Here is a 7,535-nt window from a genome sequence, read left to right on the forward strand (position 1 = left end):
AAAGATTTATACAATGAAAACTACAGAACCCTAAAGAGAGAAATAGAAGAAGACCTTAGAATATGGAAATATATACCCTGTTCATGGATAGGAAGAACTAACATCATCAAAATGGCGATATTACCCAAAGTTCTCTATAGGTTTAATGCAATGCCAATCAAAATCCCAATGGCATTTCTTGTAGAAATAGATAAAGCAATCATGAAATTCATATGGAAAAATAAAAGACCCAGAATAGCAAAAGCAATTCTAAGCAGGAAGTGTGAGTCAGGCAGTATAGCGATACCAGATTTCGAACTATACTATACAGCAATAGTAACAAAAACAGCATGGTACTGGTACCAAAACAGGCAGGTGGACCAATGGTACAGAATAGAGGACACAGAGACCAATCCACAAAATTACAACTTTCTTATATTTGATAAAGGGGCTAGCATCTTCAACAAATAGTGCTGGGAAAACTGGAAATCCATATGCAACAAAATGAAACTGAATCCCTTTCTCTCGCCATGCACAAAAGTTAACTCAAAATGGATCAAAGAGCTTGATATCAAATCAGAGACTCTGCTTCTGATAGAAGAAAAAGTTGGCTCCGATCTACATATTGTGGGGTCGGGCTCCAAATTCCTTAATAGGACACCCATAGCACAAGAGTTAATAACTAGAATCAACAAATGGGACTTACTCAAACTAAAAAGTTTTTTCTCAGCAAGAGAAATAAGAGAGGTAAATAGGGAGCCTACATCCTGGGAACAAATTTTTACTCCTCACACTTCAGATAGAGCCCTAATATCCAGAGTATACAAAGAACTCAAAAAATTAAACAATAAGAAAACAAATAACCCAATCAACAAATGGGCCAAAGACCTGAACAGACACTTCTCAGAGGAGGACATACAATCAATCAACAAGTACATGAAAAAATGCTCACCATCTCTAGCAGTCAGAGAAATGCAAATCAAAACCACCCTAAGATACCATCTCAATCCAGTAAGATTGGCAGCCATTATGAAGTCAAACAACAACAAGTGCTGGCGAGGATGTGGGGAAAAAGGTACTCTTGTACATTGCTGGTGGGACTGCAAATTGGTGCGGCCAATTTGGAAAGCAGTATGGAGATTCCTGGGAAAGCTGGGAATGGAACCACCATTTGACCCAGCTATTGCCCTTCTCGGACTATTCCCTGAAGACCTTAAAAGAGCGTACTACAGGGATACTGCCACATCGATGTTCATAGCAGCACAATTCACAATAGCTAGACTGTGGAACCAACCCAGATGCCCTTCAATAGATGAATGGATAAAAAAAAATGTGGCATTTATACACAATGGAGTATTAATCAGCACTAAAAAATGACAAAATCATGGAATTTGCAGGTTAATGGATGGCATTAAAGCAGATTATGCTAAGTGAAGCTTGCCAGTCCCTAAAAAACAAATGCCAAAACTCATCTTTGATATAATGAGAGCAACTAAGAACAGAGCAGGGAGGAAGGGCAGGAGGAAAAGATTAACATTAAACAGAGACATGAGGTGGGAGGGAAAGGCAGAGAAAAGGGAAATTGCATGGAAATGGAAGGAAACCCTCATTGTTATACAAAATTACATATAAGAGGTTGTGAGGGGAATGGGAAAAAAAACAAGGAGAGAAATGAATTACAGTAGATGGGGTAGAGAGAGAAGATGGGAGGGGAGGGGAGGGGGGATAGTAGAGGATAGGAAAGGTAGCAGAATACAACAGTCACTAATATGGCATCATGTGAAAATATGGATGTGTAACCGATGTGATTCTGCAATCTGTATTTGGGGTAAAAATGGGAGTTCATAACCCACTTGAATCTAATGTATGAAATATGATATGTCAAGAATTATTAATGTTTTGAACAACCAATAAAAAAAGAAATATGATATGTGAAGAGCTTGTAATGTTTTGAACAACTAATAATAATAATAAAAAAAGAACTCCAATTCTTTATGACTGATAAACTTTTTCACATATAGAAAAATAATTTAGCTCTAAATTTAATAACTCATCTTCCTAGTTAAAGTAAATCAGTAACTCTTAAATCATGCATGTCATATGCCCATGGTGAACATACATAATCTCATAATCTTAAAGGATCCTTTTAAATGTCTTCTACTGAGAAAATGTCTTTTTCTTAAATCAATAATGATTTGGAGAAAACATGATTTTCTGAACTTGATCTATGCTTTGAACACATTTATAAGCAACATGAAAAATTTTCCATTTAAGAGGAATAGAATGGCTCCATTGATTGAACTTTTGTGGATGGACTTGCCAATTTATTCACTGGATTGCATTGAGATGTGTATCAGAAACTGTTGGTGCTGTCTCTACACTCCTTTGGCTTGACAAATTGATGTGGCTCCATTTTTGAGAAACCAGCTTCTACCTCAAGGCCTGTCCTAAGGAAGGGGGTGTGACCTTTGTCCTGGGAAAAACCCACAGAGCACTCCAAAGCACATACCCACCCTCCTGAGTTGTCTACAAATAACAGGAGAGATCTGCGGCACCAGGTGTCCCTTACTCAGTTAGGCTAGGTGAGGACCCATAGCAACCCCCTAGCAACCGCCAATCAGCATGAGACAGGAAAAATACCTGGGATGTCAGATGGCCCCCCCCCCCCCCAGTAGTTTATGGTGGTTGATAACATGTTGGGAAACCATGTAGTTTAGCATGTACACCCCTCGTGGCCTAAACCAATCAGTTCAAAGGAACCCCCTCTAGTACTAGCCAATCACCCCTACCCAACTTGTTCTGCCAGTGAATGTGCTAATCAATGTTAAGAGTTGTTGTTTGACTTTCCCGTGGTACGGAATGATTTGCTGTGTGATGTTGTGATGCTACCCCCAAAACCTATAAAATTTTACTGAACAAAGGACTGGGACTCACTCCCTGGGACTGCTACTTTGGGAACGGTTGTGAGTCCAGGCTCGAGCTTGCAATAAAGACTCTTGTGTGATTGCATCGGATTTGGCTCCTAAGGTCTATTGGGGTCCCACGAATCTGGCATTACAGGTTCACCCAAGTTCCATAAGGCAAGCTTTAAAGCAAGACACCCTCCCAGTGTGCTATCATCTTTGTATATCCCAGGTATAGGTGTCTCTTCTCTGAAGTTTTCTTTGGTAGTACATGATCTTACTTGACAGAAAACAGACGGGGACAAAGGATGTGGGAGTAAAAGTCAAACACTGAAGTGAGGAATTTGTGGGTAAATGCAACTTAATGTACTAAACTGCAAAGATGCTGGGTTTGTTTTATACTGTTCTCAGAGATTTTCCAAGTGGAAGAGAGCAGAAACCTGCTCAGTAATGCCATCTTCCTTGTCTTGTTTCCCCACTTCCTCACTTTTGTTTTTTGGGACTGTTTTCCAAATAAAATGTGTCATTTAAGTCTATATCTCAGAGTTTTCTTTGAGGGAACCAAATCTAAGACCATTGGTATAGTAAGTGGTCAACTATCAATGAAGTAAGTAGTTCTTACTGTCAATCATTGGTGTAGTAAATGATCAATGAACAAGATGACAGTGAGGACTGTTTTGCTGACAAACACCATGCTTGTAACTGGAAAGACATATGGTAGATAGGGATGAGGTATGGATTGAAAAGGAAGCACTTGGTTTATGCATTAGTTTTTGCATTTGAAATGTACATGAGAAGAGTGATTAGAAGAAATCTGGAGTTGGGTGTTTGGCCAACAGTAACATGAGGACATGCTGTGAAAGTCAATCTCTTCACAGAAGCATTTAAATAGACCATCTGTTTTAGTAAGTTTTTTTTCTTTTTTGCTGCTGTGATCAAAAGATCTGACAAAAACAACAGAGGAGGAAATGTTTATTTTGGGGGCTCAGGGTTTCAGAGGTCTCAGCCCAAATATGGTTGGCTCCATTCTTTGGGGTTTGAGGTGAGTCTGAACATCATGGTGGAAGGGTGTGGTAGAAGAAATTTGCTCAAGACATCATACCAAGAAGAAGAGAGAGGATTCTCCTTATGGACAAAATATAAAACCAAAGGGCAAGCCCCCAGTGACCTACCTCCTCCACACACACTCTATTTGCCTACAGTCATCACTCAGTTAATCCCTATCCAGGGATTAATTCACTGATTGGGTTAAGGCTTTTATAACCCAAACTTTCTTTTCTCTCTTTCTTTTTTTGTGCTAGGGATTGAACCCAAAGGCACTTAATGACTGAGCCACACCCCCAACCCTTTTGAAATTTTGTGACAGGGTCTCTCTAAGTTGCTTATGGCCTCACTAAGTTTCTAAGGATGGCTTTAACTTATGATACTTCTGCCTCAGCCTTCCAAGCCAATGAGGTTATAGGTGTGTGCCATCATCTCCAGCCTCTCTAAATTTTCTTGCATTGTCTCACCCATGAGCTTTTGAGGGACATCACATACCTAAATCATAATACCATTATCTCTTAGATGACAAACAGAAAACAAGATTTAATTAGAATAGTGGTGGAGTTAAAAGGATGCTGAATTAACAGATTCTATGGGTCTTCTATGCTAAATTGGGATACTAATGCTGAAGGAAGACCATTACACCAAGGAAGGGATTATATAGTGGGATTTTCTTAAGACTCTTAAACTCCCAGATTCCCCTAAAACATCCTTCAGTCCTATAGAAATAGTTCTACCTTTGCTAGAGGACAGTGGTATCCCATTTTCTTCTTGTCAAACAAAGGTCTCCTAAAAAAGTCAATCTCATCTCAGATTCTACTGTGTCCCACTTCATGGTCTTTATACCAATAACTAGGTTCAGGTCCCAGCAGAGTCTTGGTAAGAAAATAAAGTCACTGCTGTGGGAGGAAATAACTGATTGAGCAACTGAGCTGCATGATATGTCCAATTTGTATTGACATAAATTGACTATCATGTGATGCCGGCCCTTAAATGCTGCTGGGAGGGTTCTTTGAGGACTTACGAGGTATTGACATAGTTAATAATTGGATGCTGTGACTTCTTTGGAAAATATAGATAGTCATGAGTTTCAGCAAAAGAGAAGAAAGAATTGAATTATTGTGACTTCAGGGAACTCACTTGCTGATTATGTTCCCAGAGAGGGGGTCCATAAGCCACTCCCCTCACAAAAACAATATAGAATGTACTAGTAAGGTGAGCACAGCATCACTAAAAGGCTTTGTCCTCTCATGTTCCCAGGTGAGGACAAGAGAGCTTCAAGAAACTTGTTTCCTTAATACCATTGGGGATCTAGAATTTCATGTAACAGGGATCATATGATAACATTTTATTGTTAGAAGCAAGAGGGGTATAGTTGCTGAAAGGGGAAACAAGGCTGACTTTGCAATTTGGGGCCTTGATCTACAAGGATTTGGGTTGGTAGCAAATAGGACTTGTTCTTAGCAATGAGATTAGATGAGCACCAAGTGATGATACTGAGCACCTTTTTTTTTTGGTCCAAGGTTTATTATGTTAACAGGTTAAGGATACTAGGATAAATAATATTTTCTCTTACAGAAAATTGTAATGATACTATTGAGAAAGCTTATACACTGAGGATTTCACAGAAACATCAGAATTTTATCAGATAGTAGCCTGTGGGCAGTGTGAGTGACCTCTCGCAGCTGCAAATGCTCTGAGCCAGATTTCTTAAGACAGATACATGACAAAAACAATGCCATTAACATCCAATAATGCTAAAGCCTGGGTATCATCAGGCTTCAATCATGCATCTCCACTGACCAGATTTTACCACAAGGAAAGGAAAATGGAATATTCTTTGGCTCTTCCACTAGAGATAACTCTTGACAAAGTCACTGAGTAGATAGTCCTAACCCTTTGGAAATTGGACTTTCTTTCTGCATACTTCCTGTGACATTGTAACTGAGCTGCAACAGAGGACTCACTGTCACACCCATAGATTTCCCCTTAACACCTGGGTGCCAAGGGAAAAAGGAGGCCTTCTCTTTGGCACAAACTTGCTCTGCTGGTCAGCAGGACAATTCTGCTCTTCTGGAGCTGGAAAGCTCTTCTGGGCAACCAAACATTTTTGTAAGATTCTGCCCATGGAAATGGACCCTCCAGACTCTCAGAAACCAGATCTGAGGAAAACCACGGAAAAGTCACACATCAGTGTTGTATGAAACAAACATCAAAAGAACATAATGCCTAGTTTTGAAACGAATGCCTTGCACACAGTAATCCCAGGATAAACAGCATATGCTCTAAAAAGCACAACCCTGGCCATTGTACAACTTCAATAAGTGTTGTTCTCACTCCATGTCTCCTATGAGCAACAGAGGCAGCTGAAGTGGAGGAGATGGTGCCATTCCATCCCCCCAAGGTACAGATAATTTTGCTTGAAACCTAATGGTGGGCATCCTGGTTCTTGTAGAACCCACATGAAAGCAGACAGGACCCTAATCAGGGGCCATCTGGAACATCTAAGAACAACCACTATGTGAAGGCCTAAATCCTGGAGCTGAAGCAAAGGATGCTCTTGCCCTGGTCTAAAGTTCATTCTTTTCAGCAGAGTGGGAAGGCCCAGTAGAATCACTCACCATGGGCCCTCCTGCCTCAGTGGTTCTCAGCTGCTGGGATTCTAGAGGTGCACAGGTAGTCGGCTTTCCAATGGCATCAAGGTTTTAGATGGGAAAGGTGTATTCGATGAGGACTCCCCAGTTGTTGTTTAGTGTTCCTTCTTTTATCTGTTGGATAAAGAAGTTTCTCTCATCTTCTGGAGTCTGCCCATTCTGAGCTCAGACAATACACGTCGGCCGACACAGGTTGAGCATATATATATATCAAATACTACTTCTCATTCTTCAGCTCCTCAATTTGGGACTTTAGTTCGGCATTCAGACTTTCCAGCTTCTCTGACTGCAGGCACTTGGTCTTTTCCTTTTGCTTGTTTTGGCACTTGGTGGCTGCGATCTTATTTCTTTCCCATTGCCTCTTTTTCCTTTCATCATCCCCAGGAGCTACCTCAGCTTTTGTGACTGACATCTCCAGTGGTCTGTCGCTGATGATGACTGACTCCAGCGCAGAGGACATCCAATGGCAGAGGTGCTTGTTCTGGATGGCAAACCTCAACCCTTCCTTGACAAAGGGTGTCTGTCAGGTTAGCAAAATCCTCAAATATCAGTAACCCAGGAGGAGACAGGCAGGGCACGATGGCGGAGGCACTGACTCCCAAGGCAGAGACCTGCTCTGGGTGTTGAAGCATCATTTTGCTCCAGTCTATGCTGGGTCCGGCTGTTTTTCTGTCCCGCAATTGAAAGGTTGAGCACCGAGGACTCACAGTCAGCACGCGGGCTGGCGGATCATTGAGCAGGGAGAGAGCTGTGTAGTGCGTGCTTCGTGGAGTGACTGTGATACTGATCACCTTCTATAACCAGAAATAATAAAGAGCATGTGTGCAAAAGACTCATATAAGTTACCTAGCAGAAAATCATGATCCCTCACACAATTTTGATATCTGAACTAGTTCTTGAACACAAAGCCCATTGTTTGAATGAGGACCTGGATATCCTTGAGAATGGAACCCAC

At 41.0% G+C, this 7,535-nt stretch overlaps 1 pseudogene; it reads right to left on the reverse strand.

The window, feature by feature from the left end:
* Window positions 1–6,631: 6,631 nt before the first annotated feature.
* LOC114091208 (cyclic AMP-dependent transcription factor ATF-3 pseudogene) lies at window positions 6,632–7,215 on the reverse strand (annotated as a pseudogene).
* Between the last annotated feature and the right edge of the window lie 320 nt (window positions 7,216–7,535).

This window comes from Marmota flaviventris, chromosome 8, assembly GCF_047511675.1.
Source record: "Marmota flaviventris isolate mMarFla1 chromosome 8, mMarFla1.hap1, whole genome shotgun sequence".
Classification (NCBI taxonomy): domain Eukaryota; kingdom Metazoa; phylum Chordata; class Mammalia; order Rodentia; family Sciuridae; genus Marmota; species Marmota flaviventris.